The following is a 25586-nucleotide window of genomic DNA, read 5'->3' on the forward strand; positions in this document are numbered from 1 at the left end:
TAATCCTCAAAAAGCCATTAGTTCTCACCACAGTTGTTGTGGTATAGTAACTGAAGTAATAATAAGGATGGAGAGCAAAGGAGAGCCTTTATTTTTAAGATAGCAAAAGGCAGTTGTTTATTGTGAGGTGTTTTTTTTTTTGTGTGTGTAAAGGGAAGCTGGTGACACTGTGTTATTTGCACAGCTTCCAGTGAAGAGCTATGACATTTCAAAACCATTGACTCATTCTTTAAAAAGGCAAATACAGTAAAGATGTATTATGTAGTAAAATGATTACAAATGTCGTGAGTTCTAAAGCATATACAAAAACACTCTTCTGAAATCTTGTTGCAATTATTACCCGTATTTCCCCAAAAGTCAAGTAAACATATCTTCAGAGTAATTTTTGTAGCTGGAATGCCAGAACAGGCATTTTTATCATTCAGAGAAAACCTCTTTAAGTTCTGTGTTTGCTGAAAAGGAGGTAACTGTTCCCAGCCAGAAGGCAAAAACCAGATTCCTGAGTGAGTTGCTTATTTACTCTCGCAGGGAGCTCTCTGCTGGGGACAAATAACTGCCAAACTCATTTGTATCTTGCAACTTGTGTACTTCAATTCACCAGTGGTTTGCAACTGCTTCCAAACTGGGACCACTCCTGTATTGGAAGAGTAGTCCTGACTCCCAAATTGCCTGTTTATACCCATTTTGCATGTGTAAGAATGTTTATTTGTTGTGCCAGCATAGTGATGGACTGGATTTAAGATGTTAGCAGAGCTGGGTTTCACATTTTTCCTATGGGACCCAAAGTCTTTATTCTCTGTTGTGTGGGTATATTCCTACCCCTGATCAGAGCCTTAATGAAGCCAGAAAAGGGCAAGAAATGCTCAGGGATGCACCAGCTTTGATAGTAGATCAGGGACCCAGCAGGTCATGGCAACCTGCCCACTTTTAATGGAATGAATCTCATAGGAAATTTTGCGTAAAATTCGTTGTCAAAACAGTGCCAAGTCAGATCCTTCAGTTATAACAAGAGAAGAACCAAAATATGGCTCTGCAGGGAGCTAAAAGCATGACAGCAGATGCTGCTGCTGTGTGGCTAGAAGTACCACAAGATGCTGTGAAGAGCTGAAAGGGGTGTTTTGAGAAATTATTGTTTAAAATGTTGTGCTTAATAAAGCAGTGCAGGGAACTTGAGAAATCTGGGGCCATGAGGAGCAATACATAGATGGAGATGATAAACAGTTCCAGAGGTCGAAACAGCAAGAGGAATATGCCTGAGTGAGAAAAGGTTTCAAATACATTTGCTGTTCAGGCTTTTCAAATTTGGAGGCTCTAATAAGTTACAATGCAGATGACTTCTGTTTGTGGTATGCTTTATCTCCATAACATCTCCCCCTTGTTGAGATGGAGTTTGTACTTCTTGAAGACTGAAAGAGGAATTGCAACATTTCTACGCATTTCTGTGCTGGGGAAAAATGAAATTGCTACTCCTGGAAGACACTTGCCTTCACTGATCCAAATTTTAAAGCGTCTTATAGAATTCACTCATCACCCTACATCTGTCCCCTTGTCAGTTGGGCTTGATCAGTATTTCTCTGTTCCTTTGTAGAGATTTAAAAGCTTCCCATTCTTCCTTTGAAATGTGGGAATAAATCGCATATTGGGTTTTGCAAAGTGAGTGAACGGCCCCTTTCAACTAGTCAGCAAAAAGTTTCAATAGAGGAATTAAGGCCGATGGAGGAGGAAATGTGATTCTGGGCTTAAAAGTTGTTTTTGGTGTAGTCTTCTAGAAACCTAGTGCATACATTCATTGTGTAAGTAATAATGGAAAAGAAATGTCTTAAACAAATACCTTTTGTAGGATAAGTTTAATGCCACAATCATATTACTTGGGTTGACTGCAGAAATAGGAATGCAAATGATAAACCTTTCCCGACAACACTAATCTGGGAGGAGCTCTCTGGGAAGAATAGCATCTGAAATATTGTATACAATGAAATATTGTGTCCTTCCCTACCCCCAAGGTTGAGGTCTTCTTCCCCTCTTCAGGCAAGTGGCACTAGTCGGATTACAGTGCAATCATAAAAACTAAAGATGGAAAAAGCTATTGGGCCATCTAATCTCTTCCCCTGCCAGTAGAGGATTACTCCTGAAGTATGTTCTTCAATGCCTCGTCCAGTTCTGGGTGACCTGAGCAATAGGCTTCCATCATTTTTTAGGGAGATTAACTTTTAGATAAGACCTTAAAGACCTATGTCCTGGCTACCCTGCACAAAGCTGTAGAGCTTGATTCCTCAAAGTTAGGCTTAAATACAGCTGTGTACATGCATTTGTCTGTACTTATTTTAAAAATCAAATTTAGGGCCGTCACAGTGATTTTGATTAAAGTTGTTAACAATTCTTTGGCTAAAACTCCCTTCATTCACACATCTGTATTACATGCAAGGAAACTATTTGGCCATTTGCTTTCAATCTGCATGTAAGTGCATACCAGAGCTTCTTCTGCAAGTTTTTAATTTGTAAAGAACTTTAGGATCTTGAAAAATCTAATCATCCATGAAATAAGTAGCTTGTCTAAATATCATTGCCTAGTTCATCTGGTGTCATTTGTTCTTTTAAAGAGCCTTAGAAACATTCAGGCTTATTTATTAATTCATTTGTTCTGTTTTTTATTATTCTGTCTATGTGTTCAGATTATTTTTTTTTATGTTAAGAGTTGTTCTGTTATTTCATCAGGGAGTCATATGTACTTACCAAATTATAATTGTGAGGTTATGGCTATTTTTAAATATGAAGCTTAGTAAGATGTTTTGTTTTCCTGTTCCTTTGAAGCTGTTTCTCCATATTATTACTAATATATGTATTATTACTAGTGTACTTATGATCTTGAATGCACAGGGATCCATATAGGGCCAAAAATGTCCTAACTTCCCAACTTTTTTTAAAGTGTATGCCACAGAACACCAAGTGTGCAACCACTAGAAATGTGTTTAACGTTGAGCAAAAAGAGAATAACAATATCTGTAATTCTATATACTATGAAATAATCACTTCTTTGCTCCTGATGACAAGGGGTCAGGTCTTCCTCCTTTCCTCAAACAGTGGAGAAGATAGATTTTTATATAATAATAATAATAATAATAATAATAATAATAATAATAATAATTTGTTTTAATAATAAATTCATGAACCGTCCTGTAGTTAAGCTTGCAGATGTATAAGATCAGGATGCAAATTAATACTATATTGTTGAAGATTTCATGAAAATGCGTTAGGTATTCAGATTTAATAGGAATCTTTTTCATGATGTTAACATCTTTGCATCTGCATCTGTTGATATTTATTAGCAAAGAGGATTGACTATTTTTGTTGCTATAACAGAAATGAGGAGTCTTCAAAGGAGTCTTCAAAGGGAGAAATGAAATAAAAATGTGATTTAGGTTGTGCAGGTAGTTTCAGACGCATGTCCTGCCAGAGAAGAAGGTCATATGGGATTGTCTCAGATAGATGTCAACAAGCTGTAATGGGCTTGCATGTTGAGCAGAGAGAGTTATGTAAGATGGAGCAAAAAAGATGAAAATAGCAAGGTCAGTAGCAAATGGATTGGACGGATAGTTTTTTATTTTTTTTTTTCTGAAAGGAAAGAAGAAACTATGCATTAGGTGAAAGAGATTGTGTGTGTTCTATTATCCACAGTTAAGGTGAATGCAGTTTGCCCATGCTGACCCTGACTAATTATTTCACTTATTTGCCATTGTAGCATATTCATGATCTTTATCTGATAATTCAGTCATTTACAATTTTTCACCTAGATCATCAATATTTTTTTTCATTAAACTGTTGACAAGAACTCTTCCCAATTTTCCATTGCCAGACATCCATTTATCTTGTATGGTCTCAATTGTTAGAAAGAAGTCGGGGGCACATCTGTGCAATGCCACAGAAATGTCAGACAGTTGAAATCTCCTCTGTAACACTGAACATAACAATTTCCAAGTGCTGAAAATCAAGAATAACAGGAAATCGGGTGCCACTGTTAGGCAGGACTGACTGATTTCATTACAAGCTGCTAAGGAAGTCTAAACACTTGTGTGTAGAAGCTAGACATATAGTAGTGTCCTGGTTCCAGTTAGGACAGAGTTAAGTAGCTCATAGTAGCTGGTAGGGTGCTATGTTTTGGATTAGGATGAGAAGAGCGCTGATAACATGCTGATGTTTTAATTGTTGCAGAGCAGTGTTTACACCAGGCCAAGGACTTTTCGGCTTCTTGCTCTGTCCTGCCAGCGAGCAGGCTGGGGGTGCAGCAGGAGCTGGGAGGGGACAGACCCAGGACAGCTGACCCAAACTGGCCAAAGGGGTATTCCATACCATCTGACGTCATGCTAAACAATATATAGGGGTGGCTGGCCGGGGTGGGGGGCCGGCTGCTCGGGAATAGGCTGGGCATCGGTCAGCGGGTGGTGAGCAATTGCATTGTGCATCACTTGTTTTCTTACACATTATTATTGTTAATACTATTACCATTATCACTATTATTATTATTATTGTTATTATTATTTTCCTGTCTTAATAAACTGTCTTTATCTCAACTCACAGGCTTCACTTTCCCGTTTCTCTCCCCCCATCCCAGAGAGGGAGGGGGGAGGGTGAGCGAACGGCTGTGTGGTGTTTAGCTGCCAGCCGGGTTAAACCACAACAGTCTTTTTGGCGCCCAACGTGGGGCCCGAAGGGTTGAGATATCGACAAATCTGACCAGAGTGTGTTAAACTAAAATTGGTATAAGTATTGGACCTGCTTAATAGTTGCTAGTCACGATGTTGATTGCCTTAATCTCCAGTCTGCTGTACCTGTATTCCAAATTGAGTTTTATGGTGCGTTACTTTCTGTATGTGCTCCCTGTTGCACTGTTTATCCTTTCCGGGCCCTGGTTTAAGATTGTTATGGTACTGTGCGGTGTAACAATGGCTTATGAAATGATGAAATATCTGGTCACGACTTTAACCTGGTATTTGTACTCAGCACTGACGTCGACTCTATACTTTGGAACCCATATCTCGGAAACTATTAGCAATTACACCTATTGCCTGTTTTCGTTAGGGAGCCAATCTGTGAAGGGGACAGGGGAAGACATGTTTCCCTACCTGTTCACTCTCCCTTTCTCCTTCACCACCACCCTCTTATCCCCCGAGTTAGTTACGGTGGTTCTCCGAGATGTTGAATATCCTTGGGATACTCAGACCAGCCTGCTCTTGTTGTTATGTCTCCTGAATGCGCTTCAGATTTTGTGGAGGGTTAAACAACTACTTAGGAATCTCATCCGGAGATCTGTCTTGAGGCGGGATAGTTGCGAGTGGCAGGGAGTGTGGGAGGATATGGGCAGGTTTCTAGAGCAGTGGTCACCTCCAGTGTTTTGGACATTCACCCCTGAACAACTGCAAAATCCTAAAAAGCTGGCAGAATGCTTGAAAAAAAGGTGTCATGACTCTGGCAGTTCCAAAGTGACACAAATCACTGTAGCGTGCTGGGGTCTGGCTTGTGCCTATCGAGCTGCAATTGATGTTATTAGCAACCTAGCTCCAGCTCCTGCAGCCGCTCCAGTTCCAGCTCCTGCAGCTACTCCAGCTGCAGCTCCTGCAGCCGCTCCAGTTCCAGCTCCTGCAGCTACTCCAGCTGCAGCTCCTGCAGCCGCTCCAGTTCCAGCTCCTGCAGCTACTCCAGCTGCAGCTCCTGCAGCCGCTCCAGTTCCAGCTCCTGCAGCTACTCCAGTTCCAGCTCCTGCAGCCGCTCCAGTTCCAGCTCCTGCAGCCGCTCCAGCTCCAGCTCCTGCAGCCGCTCCAGCTCCAGCTCCAGCTCCTGCAGCCGCTCCAGCTCCTGCAGCCGCTCCAGCTCCAGCTCCTGCAGCCGCTCCAGCTCCAGCTGCAGCTCCTGCAGCCGCTCCAGTTCCAGCTCCTGCAGCTACTCCAGCTCCAGCTCCTGCAGCCGCTCCAGCTCCTGCAGCCGCTCCAGCTCCAGCTCCTGCAGCCGCTCCAGCTCCAGCTCCAGCTCCTGCAGCCGCTCCAGTTCCAGCTCCTGCAGCTACTCCAGCTCCAGCTCCTGCAGCCGCTCCAGCTCCTGCAGCCGCTCCAGTTCCAGCTCCTGCAGCTACTCCAGCTCCAGCTCCTGCAGCCGTTCCAGTTCCAGCTCCTGCAGCCGCTCCAGCTCCTGCAGCCGCTCCAGCTCCAGCTCCTGCAGCTACTCCAGCTCCAGCTCCTGCAGCCGCTCCAGCTCCTGCAGCTGCTCCAGCTCCAGCTCCTGCAGCCGTTCCGGCTCCTGCAGCCGCTCCAGCTCCTGCAGCCGCTCCAGCTCCAGCTCCTGCAGCCGCTCCAGCTCCAGCCCCTGCAGCCGCTCCAGCTCCTGCAGCTGCCCCAGCTCCTGCAGCTGCCCCAGCTCGTGCAGCTGCTCCCACTCCTGTGTCTGGGTCAGAGAAACGAGCTGTAGCAGTGCAAGTTGACCCCGCAGAGGGTATCCCAACCCCTGTGGCAGACCCTGTGTCTGGGTCAGAGAAACGAGCTGTAGCAGTGCAAGTTGACCCCGCAGAGGGTATTCCAACCCCTGTGGCAGACCCTGTGGCTGGGTCAGAGAAACGAGCTGTAGCAGTGCAAGTTGCCCCTGTAGACAAGGTGAAAAAATGGTATAGAGGCTCAGGTCGTTTAAAACGCAGACAGTCTTCTGCTAAGTCTGGGCGAAGTGAAGACGAGGCTGGGCCATCAAAGGTGCAGGAGACTGAAGATGAGGATGAGGATGGCGAAAAATCAACAGTAACTACCCGGACTCCATACCAGCCATCAAAGGTGCAGGAGACTGAAGATGAGGATGAGGATGTCGGAAAATCAACAGTAATTACCCGGACTCTATACCAGCGTGAGCTACGAGATGTGCGAAAAGATTTTGGTCGCTGTATAGGCGAGCAGCTTGTCACCTGGCTGCTCCGGTGCTGGGACACGGGAGCCAATTATGTGGAATTGGAGGGCAAGGAAGCCAGGCGGCTGGGATCCCTTGCTAGGGACGCATGCATTGACAAAGCAATTGGAGATGGAGCACAATCTCGCAGCCTCTGGAGGCGTCTCCTGTCAGCTGTGAAGGAAAGGTATCTCTTCAAGGAAGAACTTGTATGTTTACCAAGCAAATGGACCACCATGGAGAAGGGAATTCAGTACCTGAGGGAATTGGCCGTACGGGAAGTAATTTATAAGGACCTAGATGACGCACAAACATCCACAGATCCAGATGCAGTCCAGTGTACACCACCCATGTGGCGGAAGTTTGTACGGAGTGCCCCATCATCATATGCCAACTCATTGGCAATACTAACCTGGAAAACGGAGGAGAATCCCACAGTGAATGAAGTGACTAAAATACTCCGGCAGTACGAAGGAAATCTCTCCTCTTCCCTAAAGGCCTGTGTCTCAGCTGTGGAGAAACTCTCTGAAGAGGTCCACCAACTTAAAGAGAATTTATCTTCCCCTCCACCTGAACGAACCAGTGTCCACCAGCTAAAAGAGAATGCTTTAGAGAAACTTTCTGAAAAGATCCACCAACTTGAAGAAAGATTATCTTCCCCTTCACCTGAACGAACCAGTGTCCACCAGCTAAAAGAGAATGCTTTGGAGAAACTTTCTGAAAAGATCCACCAACTTGAACAAAGATTATCTTCCCCTTCACCTGAACGAACCAGTGTCCACCAGCTAAAAGAGAATGCTTTGGAGAAACTTTCTGAAAAGATCCACCAACTTGAAGAAAGATTATCTTCCCCTTCACCTGAACGAACTAGTGTTCACCAGCTAAAAGAGAATACCTTGGAGAAACTTTCTGAAGAGATCCACCAACTTAAAGAGAGTTTATTTTCCTCCCCACCTGTACAAACCAGTGTCTCAGCTATTAGGGGTAAACGTTCATCTATGCAAGGAAGACAATATGGTGGGCACACACACCGCGCCACCCTGTGGTTTTACCTACGTGACCATGGAGAGGACATGAGAAAATGGGATGGAAAATCTACTGCGACCCTAGAGGCACGGGTACGTGAATTGCAAAGGAAAACAATTGGGAAAAAGGAGTTCTCTGAAAGGTTTGCTGCTCCAACTTCCAGCAGGCAGTCCTTTAAACACAGAAATGAGGATTCTGACCAGGACTAGAGGGGCCCTGCCTCCAGCCAGGGGGAGGAAAGGGACAATCGAGTTTATTGGACTGTGTGGATTCGATGGCCTGGCACGTCAGACGCACAGAAGTATAAGGCTTTGGTAGACACCGGTGCACAATGTACTCTAATGCCATCAAGCTATAAAGGGCCAGAGCCCATCTGTATTTATGGTGTGACGGGGGGATCCCAGCAGTTAACTGTATTGGAGGCTGAAGTGAGTCTAACCGGTAATGAGTGGCAAAAGCACCGTATTGTGACTGGCCCAGATGCTCCGTGCATCCTTGGCATAGACTATCTTAGAAGAGGATATTTCAAGGACCCAAAAGGGTTCCGCTGGGCTTTTGGCATAGCTGCTTTGGAGACAGAGGACATTAAACAGTTGTCTACCTTGCCTGGTCTCTCAGAGGACCCTTCTGTTGTGGGGTTGCTGAGGGTTGAAGAACAGCAAGTGCCGATCGCTACCACAACTGTGCACCGGCGGCAATATCGCACCAACCGAGACTCCCTGAGTCCCATCCATAAGCTAATTCGTCAACTGGAGAGCCAAGGAGTGATCAGCAAGACTCATTCACCTTTTAATAGTCCCATATGGCCAGTGCGAAAGTCTAATGGTGAGTGGAGACTAACAGTGGACTATCGTGGCCTGAACGAAGTCACGCCACCACTGAGTGCTGCAGTGCCGGACATGCTAGAACTCCAGTATGAACTGGAATCAAAGGCAGCCAAGTGGTATGCCACAATTGATATCGCTAATGCATTTTTCTCCATCCCTCTAGCAGCACAGTGCAGGCCACAGTTTGCTTTCACTTGGAGGGGAGTCCAATATACTTGGAATCGGCTGCCCCAGGGGTGGAAACACAGCCCTACCATTTGCCATGGACTGATCCAGTCTGCGCTGGAGCAGGGGGAAGCTCCTGAACACCTGCAGTACATCGATGACATCATTGTGTGGGGTGACACTGCAGAAGAAGTTTTCGAGAAAGGGAAGAAAATAGTCCAAATCCTTCTGAAGGCCGGTTTTGCCATAAAACAGAATAAAGTTAAAGGACCTGCACGAGAGATCCAGTTTTTAGGAATAAAATGGCAAGATGGACGCCGTCAAATCCCAATGGATGTGATCAACAAAATAACAGCTATGTCTCCACCAACTAGCAAAAAAGAAACACAAACTTTCCTAGGTGTCGTGGGGTTTTGGAGAATGCATATTCCAAATTACAGTCTGATTGTAAACCCGCTCTACCAAGTAACCCGTAAGAAGAATGCTTTTGAATGGGGCCCTGAGCAACGACAAGCCTTTGAACAAATTAAGCAGGAAATAGTTCATGCAGTAGCCCTCGGGCCAGTCCGAACAGGACCAGATGTAAAGAATGTGCTCTACACCGCAGCCGGAGAGAATGGTCCCACCTGGAGCCTCTGGCAGAAAGAACCTGGGGAAACTCGAGGTCGACCCCTGGGGTTTTGGAGTCGGGGATACAGAGGATCTGAAGCCCGCTATACTCCAACTGAAAAGGAGATATTGGCAGCATATGAAGGAGTTCGATCTGCTTCGGAAGTGGTCGGTACTGAAGCGCAGCTCCTCCTGGCACCCCGACTGCCGGTACTAGGCTGGATGTTCAAAGGAAGGGTCCCCTCTACGCATCATGCAACTGATGCTACATGGAGCAAGTGGGTTGCACTGATTACTCAGCGGGCTCGAATAGGAAACCCCAGTCGCCCAGGAATCTTGGAGGTGATTATGGACTGGCCAGAAGGCAAATACTTTGGGATATCACCAGAGGAGGAGGTGGTTCGTGCTGAAGAAGCCCCCCTGTACAACAAGCTACCGGAAAATGAGAAGAAATATGCCTTGTTCACTGACGGGTCCTGTCGTATTGTGGGAAAGCATCGGAGATGGAAAGCTGCTGTATGGAGTCCTACACGACGAGTTGCAGAAGCTGCTGAGGGAGAAGGTGAATCGAGTCAGTTTGCAGAAGTAAAAGCCATTCAGCTGGCTTTAGATATTGCTGAACGAGAAAAGTGGCCAGTTCTCTATCTCTATACTGATTCATGGATGGTAGCAAATGCCCTGTGGGGGTGGTTACAGCAATGGAAGCAGAACAACTGGCAGCGCAGGGGCAAGCCCATCTGGGCTGCGGCATTGTGGCAAGATATTGCTGCCCGGGTAGAGAACCTGGTTGTAAAGGTACGCCATGTAGATGCTCATGTGCCCAAGAATCGGGCTACTGAAGAACACCAAAACAACCAGCAGGTGGATCAGGCTGCTAAGATTGAAGTGGCTCAGGTGGACCTGGACTGGCAACATAAAGGTGAATTATTTATAGCCCGATGGGCCCATGACACCTCAGGCCATCAAGGTAGAGATGCAACCTACAGATGGGCTCGTGATCGAGGGGTGGACCTGACCATGGACACTATAGCACAGGTTATTCATGACTGTGAAACATGTGCTGCAATCAAGCAAGCCAAACGGTCAAAACCTCTTTGGTATGGAGGACGATGGCTGAAATATAAATATGGAGAGGCCTGGCAGATTGATTACATCACACTCCCTCAAACCCGCAACGGCAAGCGCCACGTACTTACAATGGTGGAAGCAACCACCGGATGGCTGGAAACATATCCTGTGCCCCATGCCACCGCCCGGAACACTATCCTGGGCCTTGAAAAGCAAGTCTTATGGCGACATGGCACCCCAGAGAGAATTGAGTCAGACAACGGGACTCATTTCCGAAACAACCTTATAGACACTTGGGCCAAAGAACATGGTATTGAGTGGGTGTATCACATCCCCTATCATGCACCAGCCTCTGGAAAAGTTGAACGATACAATGGACTGTTGAAGACTACACTGAAAGCAATGGGTGCTGGGACATTCAAAAATTGGGATACACATTTGGCAAAGGCCACCTGGTTAGTCAATACCAGGGGATCTGCCAACCGAGCTGGACCTGCCCAATCAAACCTGTTACGCACTGTAGAAGGGGATAAAGTTCCTGTAGTGCACGTAAGAAACATGCTGGGTAAAACAGTCTGGGCTACTCCTGCCTCAGGAAAAGGCAAACCCATTCGTGGAATTGCTTTTGCTCAGGGACCTGGATGCACTTGGTGGGTAATGCAAAAGAATGGGGAGGTCCGGTGTGTACCTCAAGGGGATTTGATACTGGGTGAGAATAGCCCATGAGTTGAATTGTAGTATGTTAATTATTATATAATAATGTATGTCATCACTACCATGATTGCTATATATCATAGATGAAAATGGTGATTAATTAGAATGTATTGGACAGAGTGTAACCTGAGCATGACATAAATGGTATGGAATAAGGGGTGGATATCTGTCCTGGTTCCAGTTAGGACAGAGTTAAGTAGCTCATAGTAGCTGGTAGGGTGCTATGTTTTGGATTAGGATGAGAAGAGCGCTGATAACATGCTGATGTTTTAATTGTTGCAGAGCAGTGTTTACACCAGGCCAAGGACTTTTCGGCTTCTTGCTCTGTCCTGCCAGCGAGCAGGCTGGGGGTGCAGCAGGAGCTGGGAGGGGACAGACCCAGGACAGCTGACCCAAACTGGCCAAAGGGGTATTCCATACCATCTGACGTCATGCTAAACAATATATAGGGGTGGCTGGCCGGGGTGGGGGGCCGGCTGCTCGGGAATAGGCTGGGCATCGGTCAGCGGGTGGTGAGCAATTGCATTGTGCATCACTTGTTTTCTTACACATTATTATTGTTAATACTATTACCATTATCACTATTATTATTATTATTGTTATTATTATTTTCCTGTCTTAATAAACTGTCTTTATCTCAACTCACAGGCTTCACTTTCCCGTTTCTCTCCCCCCATCCCAGAGAGGGAGGGGGGAGGGTGAGCGAACGGCTGTGTGGTGTTTAGCTGCCAGCCGGGTTAAACCACAACAAGTAGTAAATAAACAGGAGATTTCTTTGGCCCAGAGGCCAGCTGGCATGGCCAGGCATGGCTCAAGCCCATGCGGCTTAGTTTTCTCCAGCTTCAGAAGAGCTGCTGCATCCCTGCTGCTCGTTGGCAGCAGGCCCCGCTCTGCACCGACCCCTGAGCTGTGCCCAGACCTTGTCAAGGAAAATGAGCTACTTGGCACTGGTCACAGCTGTGGCACGCGCCGAGCCAGCAGCTTCCTAGTGTGGGTGATTGCTGGCTGGAGCACGAGTGTCTTTCCTGGTCCAGACTCGCTTTTCAGAGCAGGCTGCAGTCCTACGTGCCCAGCCTCATGCTAAGCCGCACATACGGAATCGTATTGATTGCAAAACTATAAAAGAATAAATAATTTGTTCTCTCTTCTCTGAAGCTGTGATAACTTTAGAGGTATTCCTGACATAAGGTAATAGACAGTAGGAGAAAAGACTGGGATACCGGAGAGAGCAAGCAAGGTATATAAATGATGCAAGAGATGCTTTGCTTAGGATATATAAATAGAAGGCAAAATGCAATGAAAAACACATTAAAGCAAAAAGACTGGACCTAGTTTTTCTATTCCTAAATTGTCTCTTCCAGGAGCAAATGTTCCCAGGAATATTAATACTTTTTCTCAAATCTACTTGAAAATACTTAGCAGGTTTGATTAAGTCAGGGATAAATTTAGTTATCCCCATAGTCAGTTTGATCTCCCTTGTAATTTTTGATTGGTTAATTGTAATTGCCATTTGTATTTTATTGTATCTCTAATTGGTGCAAAGTTTCTTTTAATTTAGTGGTATCTAACTTACCTTGCAGTGTGTTTTGGTTCTAAGCAATTTCACTCTTAAGCATACTTAATTCCCTTCTGAGATCCTCCATCACTAAAAACACAAGATCAAATAACCAACTAATTAAAATTTATGTCCATCTTCTATTGAAGTCATCATTCATATCCCCCTGAGTAGGTGATTTCTGACTGTGTGATCCCACAGGAATATTTTTATGTCTACAGTAATATGTGAGTGTGGAAATGTGGAGTTTATTCTGTTTTATTCCTGTGTAAATGGAAAAGGTTTCCATTAAAGGGTTAGTATTTTTTTTTTCCAGTTTTCAGATATACTGTGCAAAAATCCAGCTAAATTTGCCTTGGTGCAAGGAAAGAGCATAAAGTCCTATATACATCATAGAATTGTACATCATATAGAAGTTTCATCTTTCAAGAACCACCTTTTCTCAGTTATTTCCTTGTAGGCACAAATGTTTCAACAGAAATAGGGGTGTAAACCCCTTCTAAGCATTCAGTACCCATATGAACATGTCCTTTGGAGTGCTGAGTGGCTGGTCACCTCTTTTGTAGGTGAGAACTGGCCTTAGCTTGTAGTTAAGGACAACCTTATCTCTGTGGCTATGTCAATGTTTGCAAATGAAACAGTGCCAGAGCTCAGACTCAGACTAAGCCAGAGTCCTCCACCGTCCATGCTGCTCCATTGCACATTGGCACCCCACTAGTCATTTCCTAGGTCCTGTCAGGGAAATGTGCCATTCCCAAGAGGCAATATGAGTGAGATAAAAACACTTTGAGTTCCCTCCACCTTACACCATCCTTCAGCAGCACCACAGAAGATTTCGTACCCTTAAATACCTGTACATATTTGTGTACCATTGCCAATGAAAACAATTCTTACCAAAGGATTCATGCTATGAAAACACTACCTTGATGGGCAACAATGCAGCCCTCAAATTATTTAAGAAAAAAACACCCTTGAAGATACGGAAGTAGACACCAACAATGATCATTACATCTTAGTGCCCACAGCAGCAGGACCATACAGTCCAGAAGAAACCCAGAGCCAAGAGCTGTGCGACATGTATTTGACCAGATCATGACATTTGGCCTCAAGTCTATTTTATTTAATGTGAATTGCAGCATTTCCTTGGCAATATAGATACAGAGTAAGTCAACTTTGAGGACTTTGCTTCTTACAGGATGGCAGGGAGGGGAACAGTTCTTCTCTGCAGTGAACCCACTGTGTCCTTGCTTCCTCTTTCACCCAGGTGGAGGAAGCCATCTGAGAACAGTTTGACAAATGTGCAGACCTCTGAACAGATCTCTAAATGGAAAACCACAATCCTACTGAGATGCCTCCTGTCAGTGAGAAATGCTGATTACCATGGAATGAAATTGGAATGAGATTTGGACCAAAGTGAGTGTCTAAGAAAACAGTTGTGCATGCAAAAGTGGCTAACATAAAGCAAAGGGCATCATGCGGCTTCCTGACAAACTAAGTCCTCAACAGTTTTTTGGAGCTAAAATTAAAAGTTTGATGATGTTTTAAGCACTATTATTTATGCCAGTCTGTGGTTTATTTATTTTTATTTTGATGCTTTCAATGATTTTTGTGCTGCATTTCTACTGAGTCAGGTTCATTTCTGAGCATACCCAGTTGGTGTGAAAATATGTCAAATATTTTCAACCAGGACAACAACCAAGTACTCAGTGTCCTCAGACTCATGGGGGAAAAAAAAAAAAAAAAAGTTACTATTGGTCTGTGGAGTTCGTTCAGAAAGCACACACTGCTGACTGGTGATGCTCATGATCAAGTTCATAGTTTACATAGATAGTTTCTTACCGCTCGTCCAGTATATGTTGCTGAGGTCTGCTGCTCATCCAGTACATGCTGCTGAGGTCTTACTTCTCATCCAGTATATGCTGCTGAATATACGTTGAAGTATACTTTGGAGAAGGATGTGTCCTCAAGTTATGCAGTAGGAGTGGGAAAGCCAAATATCACACCTCTCCTTAGTCCATGGAGAGTGCCAGTCTTCCTCCAGGGACTACAGAGGAAGTCCTGTTGCCTAACTTCTAGACACTCAAGCTAGGTGAGATGAATCTGACCCTTAACACACTCCTTGGACATTGCACCAAGACTCAAGAGTGGGTAGGAACAGAAGATAGCAGGGGGCTTGTCTCCACCACTGGAAAAGTTGGTCAGTTACAGAGGAGCTGCACAGGGATCAAAGCTCCCTGACCACATAGGCTTTAGGTGCAAGGATTTTCAGCCCCAGAGGCAGAGAAAAGTGTGTGAGGATCTTGGTCTGTTAGCAGTTTAGAAGAAATAACTTGCATTGTTTTTTTTTAGTTAACGTTTTCTCAAGGATGCCAGTGTTGTTTAGAAATTACTGTGGGATTGATGGAATTAAGGCAGGAGGATATGACTGAATGTTTCTAACAGAAGAGAGAATGAGAAACACCACACAGTAGTCCTACGGACATATTTCTCTTCTGGCCTCCTATGCAGGACCATAATTAGAGATCTGATTTACCATTATTGCATGATTTATTTCCTTCAGTTCTTGCTTCCACTGAGTCTAATAGATTTCTCATGTTATTAGATAACCCTCTCTGTGAGTTGTTGTATAGATAATGGTTTCATGCCCCAGACCCAGAGCTTTAATTTTCACAAGTGCACTTAAAAAAACAATCAAGCAATGAGTTATTAGTCAAGTTATTAGTCTCAATTGTGTCACCATTAAATAGTTTGGTTGCTTTCTTGGCTACAAGAGCAATCATCTGAGTGTCTTACTGGTCCACTGGCTGTGGGATGAGTTTGATACCTTCATTACCCATCAGAAGAGCTAAGGCACTCAGGTGCCAGTGCTTATTTGGCCTGACATGTCCAAGGCTCAAATTTAGCACTTAAGCCAGTACTTACATCCTGTAGAATTCAATGGAATTAAAACAGATTGTTTGTTAAGTAGAAATGTAATTAATTGCTTGGCTTACTTTAAGCAAAAGCCTGAGTGCTTTATGGCATTTTGGCTGGTGAGTGTGCAGATTTGGTTCTCTCAACCACAGCGGGTCCCCAGAAGAGACACTCCCTGCTACTGGTGTGGACTTATCCATTTTGAAATTGTATATTCAGGTCTCTGGGTTTTGGGAGTCTGATCGTATCACAGTCGGAGTATACTGTGAAGTGAAGGGCATTTGATGCATAATGGAAGTCGTTCAGCAGCGGGGCAAATCAGGCTCTTAAGCTTTTACTGCATCCCGCAATGTGAAAGTGGAGAAGTCCAAGTTTTATTTAGCTCCATAAAATATTTAACCTCAACAGTGATGGAGTTGATAAAAATCTGTATTTTGTAAAAAGCTTTTGTTTCAAAGCTATCCTTTTTATGACTAGCCTGTACATTCAAAAAAAAAAAAAAAAAGGCAATATCTATTATTACCAGCGAATGATCCAATAAGTGTCTTGGGTATTTCTGCCAAACTTCTGTGCAGGTTCCTAATGAGGGAGATATTAAGTTAAAATCAATGTGGGAGTAGTTCTTGTAGACCAGGGGAAAGTGTGTCATTATTTTTGCTGGCCAAATATAGTATCATCATCCATTAACTCCCTAGCTGAAAAATATCCCATATTTCACTGGGATGCTGATCAAGTCATGTTCTTGTATATAATTTCTCTTAAGACATGCCTAGCATGTATTTTCACAGGAATTTTTTCTGGCAAAAGAATCTAAAAAGCACTCCGAAATTTTGTATTGCTAAACCTGTATTATCTGAATCTCCAAAAATACAAAGAAAAAAAAATCCATTACAGTAAAAACAAACAAACAAACAAACAAAAACATTTGCTGTAGGCTACAGGTAGTAATTTTATCCAGACAGACTCTTCTAAAAATTGGAAACTTAAACTAGCAAAGTTTTCTGGGAAGGCAGATCCAAAGTTGTAAGAAACACAGCTCTGAAAGTAAAGAAAACAACTAATTTTCATGAGGAATTTCAAGACTTGGTGCTCAAGTAAGATAAAACTATGAAAAAACAAAAAAAAAGAAATCTGTAATGCATGCGTGCTTTTAAGGAGCTGATGTTCTAACTAGAGCTAGACAATTTTTGTGGGAATATTCTGTACCCTTAAAATATTGTTTGAGATTGTCTGAAACTACTGGTGAAATCGGGTTAAATGAGGTGAACAATTTTGAAAAAAAAAAAAAACAATTTCAAAAACAGATATCAGTTACTCATTGAATAAAAATTCATTACAGGTATTGCTTATGTTCTGAAGGAAGAATTTAAATTAAGAATTGCTCAAAAAAAGTATAACAACAAACTCCTTCCTCTCCAGATTAATATGATGACCCTTGTTTCCGTGTTTGTTTTTCTAGTTTGGTCAGGCAGCTGAAAACACTCACCCATCTCTGTACTTGCTCAAGTCCAAGCAGAAATGCTATTGAGAAATTAATTTCATTAAGCATCTTTAAAAGAAGAGGTCCCATATCTAAAGCTTCTGCTCACTTCAGTCATATTTGAAAGACTTGCTGGTCAAGGGTACATGGAAGGACACCCATGGCAGTGCCACGGGCTTTAATGTGGGCAGGAGGCCAGGGGATGTGGAGCACCACACTGCAGGCAGGAGGTCCTGGACCCCACAGCCTCCTCTCTGACCTAGCATAAGCTGCCTGGGGAAGTGTCTCTGTTTGTCCTGGAGGGCAGAGAGGGGATGCCTCTCCCCGCATTCCCATTACTAGCCATGCCATTGAAGTTTTGCAGCAGCTCCTGAGGGCTGCTGTCAGCGAGGGCTTCCCAACCCATCAGGGATCTGCATAAGGGTAGGGACATCCCTTTACAGTAAAGGCAATCCCCCCTCTTATTAACCCTCTCATTTGGTAATGATCCACTAATGGAGAGAATTAAAGTCAGCAGTCATTGCCTTGCAGCTGTTCTCCACTCTCTCCTGCTGAAGGCAGGATTTGGGAAGTAGGTCTGCCATCAGGATGCGTTCCTTCCCTCAGGCTCTACCTCCTCCTTGCATTGCATGATGCTACCCCCATGGCCATCTGCATGGCCAAGGCACCCTAGCAGCCACATTCATCTATTTCAGCATGGTTAGGAGACAGGCAGGCTTATCTTTAAACTTGAATACCTCAGTTTCTCCCAGAAAACTGAGTCTACAATGAACTTTAAGTTACGTGCCACCAGAATTGCTTAAATTTCTGTTAAAATCTGTGTCATTATTTTTTTTCTCCTTAGCTTGTTAAATGACTTTTGGAAAAGTCCTTTTAGTCATATTATAGCATTATAAATCACCTGCTGAACAACTGGGATTCAAGGTGGTTGATTCCTCACAATTTCTGCAAGATCAAAGGTATGGCTGTCCTCCAAAACTGTGATGCTTCACATCAAAGTTCACAATGAAAACTGTCTCAATTTTCCTCTTCAGCATTTGGATTTGACTTCATGACAATAACATTTTAACCAGCATGTTCAGCCTTCGCTTGTCAGAGGACGTGGCTGTGCTCGTTAGCATAGCCAGTGCAAAAACAAATGGAACAATCCTGATTTCCAATCTTCTGTTCCTAGAATTTGTGAGTCTGTTTAAAAAAGTGAACTTCTTTAGCAGCGCTATAAATATCCCTTTGGTAAATGCCCTGAGTATCTTTCAATCCATGCTGATCCTTGTAATCACAGCCACATTGTTCTGGTCATGTCGTTGAAAATGCTTTTGACAGAACAAATGATGATCACCTGTGCTATAGTTTGTAAAAAGCCTAAAATCCAATCTGCTATTTCATCAAGAAAAACAACATTCAGTTCATTTCTTTCTCTCTTTCATGTGCAATGCTTTTCACTGGGACGCATGGCTTTTTCACTAGATTTTTTTTTTTTGTATTCTTTTTCTCCAGGAGCCTCACAAAACAAATAACTGGTGGGAAGTTCATAAAAGGATTGCTTTTACTTGCTTCAGGTGCTGATGGCCTGGTGTAGCTTGCCATGTCTTTTTTTTCTTTTTTTTTCTTAGGAGAAAAAAAAAAAGTTTAGGGACTGGACTCTGCTTTGCTTGAAAGTAAGGGTTCTGCGGATGTGCAATGGCTGATATTCCTCTACCTATTCTTGTACAGCAGAAATAGACTTTAAAGTGCCTGAAGTTGGTATATTCAGAGAATATCAGTCATAAATACTTTTATGTCTGACTCATTTAAGCTAGAGTTGTAACTTTCACATTGCCATGTGCCTTTATATTATTGAAGTTTAAAGGAATTCCTTTCGAAGCCTAATGTTTGGCTCATGATGAAAGAAAATCAAACAGCTTATTCGGAGTTACGTTAAATAATTACATGCGTAACCCTTTAAGTGCTAGATATGCAAATAAAGTGTTGTATGGTCACCTACACAGTAAAGACTTAAGGCCAAATTCCCCCCTGTCTACTCCCCCTCCCCAATCCCATTCCTGTTTCTCCTTCTAAAGCTATCTGAAAGGGAAATTACCCCCAGCAAACATAGCTTGATGAAACAAAATCCAATTATTTCCTGAAGAAAAGGTTCATAGCAAAGGACCCAGTTCTGTAGACAGCATTATTGCTGACATCACTGGAAATTCAGCTGAACTGAAGGCTCACAGGGTTAATCCCCATTTCTCATGGTACTTGCTGTGACCCCCAGTCACAGACTTTTCCAGGTGGGAATAGGTACATCTGAGTCACAGGCATACCTGCTCTAATAAACAGCCACAGACCCTGAAAGGCAGTTGCTGCTGTTTGTCTTTGATGGAAACGGGCACACCAGCAAAGGCTTCAGGAGGTGCTGAGATGCCATCATGCTGAGCCTGGGCAGAGAGACTTTCATCTCTGCTAAACATATCTGAATTCAGCAATTACTCTCAACCTATGCTACCCTTCTGTGTGTTAGCTAACCTAGCAATGCTGCTGTTCTTTCAAACTCTTCCATAAAAGAAGGAGCTAAAAACCTGTTTAGGTTTGCTGCAAAGGATCTAGGCCTAGCTGATTCATCTGAGGTAATTTAGGAATTGCTTGGATTTATGCCCTCTTCTCCAACCCCTCTTAATGCTAATACATGGGATTATCTATCTGTCATTTCACTCAAACCATTTAAAAAAAGAAATTCACACTACAGAGGCATACATTTTCAAAATATTATGAAATCTCTTTTATGGTATCTTATTTGCATGCTAACTTTTTATTAACTTAATTGCTGTCCGCAACTAAAGAGAGTCAGAAAAAAAATTGCCCTTTTTTTTTTTTTCCAGGGGTTCAAGTACTTCAAGGAGAACAGTGAGCTTTATTGTGTTAGAGCATTTTTGACTTCTTCATTGCCCTGAACGAGGACACGGTGTTTTCAAAATATGTGAACAAATATCATAAGGCCTGGGAAAAGAGGCAAAATTTTCTCTAATCTCAAGAGAAGGTAGAATTTAGAGTTTAAAATCTGAGCTATGATACTGGTCAGGTTTTGTTTGTTTACGTCTTTTTTTTTTCTTTTTTCTGTTTATTTGATCCAAAATAATCTGTCCTTCCAAAGTCTTTTTTTTTTTTTTTTTTTTTTTTCTGGCAAAATTCTGTCTGTCTTCAGTTTGGTTTGATGGAACTTGTGCACATGTACCACAAAAAATGTCTGCCTTAACTGAAAGCTTTACAGAGTAAGACTTGCAGTGTTTGACCTTTATGTACAAGACCAGGGATGGGCATGAACTAGTTCAGATCAAATGTAGAAAGAGGGTTTGGCCCTTAATAATTTTAAGAATACTTAAATATACAGTGATTTATTTATTTATTTATTCATATTTTTACTACATTTGGAAAATGATTAAAAAGGTGGAGAGAAATGTATTTCTGAGCCACAAACAAAACCATAGCACTGCGAGAACTAGAAAGGAAAAAAAAATATATAGATACAGATTTAGTTGCTTGTTACCACATTGTCAGCCTTTTCTTTAAGTTACACAAACATGATCATTACTAAAGTTTGTCACTGACTTTTTAAATATTTTAGAAAAGAGAATAAACCACTTTCATTTTTGACAGAGTGCTGTTGCATGCGAGGGCACTTACAGTTTGTTTACAGCATACCAGAAGCATTCTGTTAGTGAAACATTTCAGGGCTAATGAACCAAAACTTTGCACCAAACAGACAGCGGCTGCAAACACTTTCTTGTCTGTGTCTGCTGGAGTTCACATTTCAGCTGTGCTCTCAGCTCCACCCACTCCTCACCGCCACAGATAAAACAACAGCTCGGATTGACAAGGCGAGCTTGCAAGGTTAGCTTTCTATGAAAAGCTGCAGCAAGTAATGCCATTAACTCTTTTGAGGCAAATACGGTCATGCTTTTTGGGCAAATTGGCTACCATTGAGGGGAAGCAACGTGCTGCCTTTGCAGTTTTAATGTCTTGTTGATTAGCCCGGCATAAGGTTCATAAGGAATTATGAGAAAAGTATGCTTGCAAAGAGGGGTTTCATGGGTATGTTGTGTGATAATAGCCTAGTGGTTCCAATTATAAGATCAAGAGTTCACTTTTGGGAATGGTTGATGTTTGAAGGCACCTCTGGAGATGACCTGGTCCAAACCCCTGTCTCCAGCAGGGCCACCCAGAGCAGGGTGCCCAGGCTCATGGCCAGGCGGCTTTTGGAGCTCTCCAAGGAGGAGACCCCACAGCCTCTGGGCAGCCTGGGCCAGGGCTTCATCATCCATGCAGTGAGGAAGTGTATCCTAGGAATATGGTTGGCTTGGCAATGCTCGTCTTATTTCAAGACCTTTCACTATGCTTTGAGGATCTATTTCTTTCAGGAGGCACAGTTTTACAGTGGCCACTACCAAACTTGTGACCAAAGCAATCCAAGGTTTTGATCCTGAAAGGCTGTAAACAACCAAGTAAATATCCATAGCAAAGTCACGATCCAGGTCTAAATGGTAGGGGTGCTCCTCTGGGAATCCGTGCTCACTTCTGCACTGACTCTGATTTTCTTTGTGGCCTCAGTAAAGTACTCTCGCAAGACCTTTTCTAGCTGTGCATTTGCACGGTATCTGGCAAAGGCCCTACTCTGATTTGTGGTTTCCAAGCAGCACTGAGTATGCAAGTTGTACCAATCAAGAACAATCCTCTACGCTAAATTGAAAAAAGGTCTCAGTCAGTCACCTTGCAAATGCATGGAGAAACAAAAAGGTGTAGGCAGGGAATGGGGAGGTGTGGAGAGAGGTACTATTTTAAATATTTTCTGTTTCATGATGAAGATAACCATGGAGCTACAGTTGTGCCTAACTCAATTAAAAGCCAAAAGTCCCCCGATGCTGTGGAAGTGCTGTGAAGACAGGATAAGGTTAGCATTGTTGCTGCTGCCCATCTCAGGTCATCCTCCCTGTAGTGCTCCTCATGCAGGCTATCATCATGAATCCAGTCCACCTTGTTTAGAAAGGAAGCTCCTTTGTATGTGAACCCAAAAACATATGTATTAACACAAACAGTTGCTTATTTTGATGAATGTAGATTTGGTAATGTGTTCTAGAGTAAATACTCAAAGAGTGTTGTTGAAATCCTAGTATTGCATTGCTGCACTTGTTCACACGTCAGTGGACTGTCTGCTTCAGAAGAATGGTAGAGACATACATCAGGTACTTCAAACACGCTTTTTGAATAGGGTCTTCTGTGTCAATGGGCTGTCCTACAGATTGCTGCAGGACTGGAGTCAGAGTGAAGAAATGTCAGCCAGCTTTTACCACATACAACAAAAAAGATTTGTTACAAAGAAAAATGAGAAAAGAACTAATCAGGTAGAAAGACCTATGGTAGTAAAGTGGATCCCACTGACAAATAAGAGAGTCACTGTTTTTATTTGGCATAATGCTGTTATTTTCTATATTCAAAATGTGGTAATTTTGTGAACATGTTTGACTCATATAGAAACTTATCCCTTGGCCACTACCCTTCATTGCTGTAATAAAGTTACTTCTTGAACTATAAAATAAACAAAAAATTACTTTCCCCAAATTAATACCATCTTTGAAAATAATAGCTGTGTATAGGCAATAGCTGCTATATTTTTAAGAACAGTCATAGTCTTTCAGGCAGCTGGAAAGGTTATTCCTAATGGTTTTGAATCTGAGATAATCATCTTCACCAGCCACAGTGAACAGGTCCTGTCTGGATGTAGAGAGACTATATCTTTAGCCTACTTTTCTCCCAGGAACATGTTTGAGTGTGGTTTTTGGTTTGGTAGGGGAGTTCTCTGATGTGTATCAACTGAAACATAGGAGTGTTTTTTTATCACCATCATTTGTAGATGTGGTCCAAGTTAGCATTAGGTAAACCTACTACCTGTGAAACGAAATATGAATAAATTCACCTGTTTACCTTGAACTTCTGATACTCAGTAACTCAATTATTTTTCCAGGCTTTTGACCCATAACTGGTGAGGTAGCTTGAGTACATAGCATATGTGGATGAAATCTAATAATTAGTTTAATTGAAATTGATGAAATCCCACAGTTGAGAAGTGGCATAGTTTGCCATCTTGTAGCAGGACTGTTGTTATATTGACATACTAAAAGCATTGTCAACATACAACAAAACCTTTTTAGACAATGTCCAAGGTGATCTTCTGAGTTGCTTCTCCCAAGACATGTCCTCCAGGAACAAAAAAGTAGAGAAAGATTGGAAGTCAGTGAATCACTAGGAACTGGTGTTGCAAAACACTGTTCACTCACCACCTACCAATCCCTTGCCTCTCCCACAAAGCCTGTGGCAAGAGACACTCCTTCCATTTGCTAGAGATGACAATCACTCCTACCGCACCACTGCAGCAGAGACAAGCACAGAGTAAGTCTTCTTAATAACTTCTCTTACTGGAGAAAAGAGAAAGAGGAGTTTTTCTATTTTAGTTCTTTGGTTTGGCATACTGATTTTCTTAATCCCATTGCTGTTCTTGTTTTTCATTTTCCTACATTGCACCAGTTGACCATAACCCAAGCGAATATGAATGCAAATGCCAAGGGCAATACTGGAGACATGTCATATCTTCATGTTTGACAAGGCCCTCCTAACCCTTGGATATGTTGGCAAAATTATTTTTGATACAGTGAAAGCTGGTAGCTCCTGTAACATGTGGGTAATGATCTGAAGTAAGTCATTGTATATTTCTTCACAAAAAATTTACAGGGAGTGTGCATGTAGGACATATCATCTAATAGGATTCATTTTAGAAAAAAATAAATGTCTGAATGTTGTGAGACTACAAAATCAGCTTGAGACTTTCTTCTATGGGAGCCCAGAAATAGAGACAATGCAGTAAATTGCAAGTTGCTATCTGTTCTTCCGCCCTTTGAGGCCAAGCACAAAGACCTCCAATTTTAAAATTGTGTATTAATTTTGGGTATCCAAACTGAAAATCCCTAAAAGTAGCAAGCTAGATGGAAAGTGGGGAACCCTCGATTTCTGCAAATCAGGCCTTTTCTAAGTGTCTCAAGCTACTCCTAGGAATGCTTAGATAAGTTTAAGAACAAAAGCTTTCCAAATTACTTTACTCAAGAAAAAAGGTAGATGGCATAACATAAATGCACTGCGGGTGATCACAAAACACCTATTAAGTGCACTCTATGTTTGTACTTAATCCTGCAATCATGAGTATTTTCAGTCCATATGAGAAGAGAAATAGAGTGTAGTTGGTATAGTAGAGGAATAGAATAAATGGTATAGTTGAGCATTTTACTGTGAAATCTTTTCTCATTTTGCATGACAAAGACAAACAAGATGAAGTGTGTTGAATCATTTCCAAACACTTCTTCTCAAGAGCCAAATAATGCATGAAAGCAATATTTACAATATTTTAACATAAATATTGCAAGAAACCCAGAGTGCATATTTTACATTTAAAAGAACTCTGTTTCAATTAAATTGGTGAGTCAATTAACTGAGTAAAATTTTAAATATTTTAATTTTTTTATGATATTCTGCTGTGTAATAAGACTCTATAATTATCTGCCAAAGCCACTGACTTACCTTTTATTTCAAAAGATACTCTATAATAAAGTGCTACTGTCATAATAGCTATTCTACTTTTCCCTCTGAAGTTCTTTCCCACTTGGAAGAATAATAGAGACTGGATATAATTCTATAACATCAGCTTCTATAAGGCTAAACAGGTGTTTAACTGGAAAAGAATAGTGTTTAAAAAGGATTAAAAATTGAAACAGGAAGTATTTTGTGCCAAAAATATTGTGCTTAATGTTGCTCTTGATCACAAAATTGATGTTTCAGACAAAGGTTTACTTTCATTCGGGTGGATTGATTTCTATATCTTATTATCCTTTCAAATACCTACATAGAAATGTTAGAAAGCCCAGTTAAACAGGTGGACACACCCATTATTTTGGCAATTTTGTGAAAATGACACCTGGACAAACATCTGGGCAGCCTAGTCTTTCAGCAGGGGTGGAAGCCAATCAGAAAAGTCAAAAATGCTGTAGAGACTTGTAATGGTCTGATTCAATAATAACTTTAGCTCAAAGTTGTGGGGAAGACTGGTTCAAAGTACTGCAGTGAAAGTGGGTGGGAATTTGATAAGGTGGGGAAATGAAGATGTTCCATGGAGAAGGTCTGGTTTTAGCCTGTCATTAGCAGAATTTCAGTGTTGTCCCTCAGACGTTCGTCCAAGTCAAGTTATCTCACAGGCATCCTGAGGGGCCCTAATCTGGCCAGGTAGAGGCAGACA

General features: G+C 42.5%; 1 long non-coding RNA gene across 1 annotated transcript; it reads left to right on the forward strand.

Moving 5' to 3' along the window:
• Window positions 1–19626: 19626 nt before the first annotated feature.
• LOC308190694 lies at window positions 19627–22871 on the forward strand. The gene is made up of 3 exons (XR_013947454.1): window positions 19627–19667; window positions 19776–19881; window positions 20134–22871. It is a non-coding gene; the product is annotated as an uncharacterized lncRNA (long non-coding RNA).
• Window positions 22872–25586: the final 2715 nt, after the last annotated feature.

Source organism: Anser brachyrhynchus, assembly GCF_964034855.1.
Source record: "Anser brachyrhynchus genome assembly, chromosome: 2".
Classification (NCBI taxonomy): Eukaryota; Metazoa; Chordata; class Aves; order Anseriformes; family Anatidae; genus Anser; species Anser brachyrhynchus.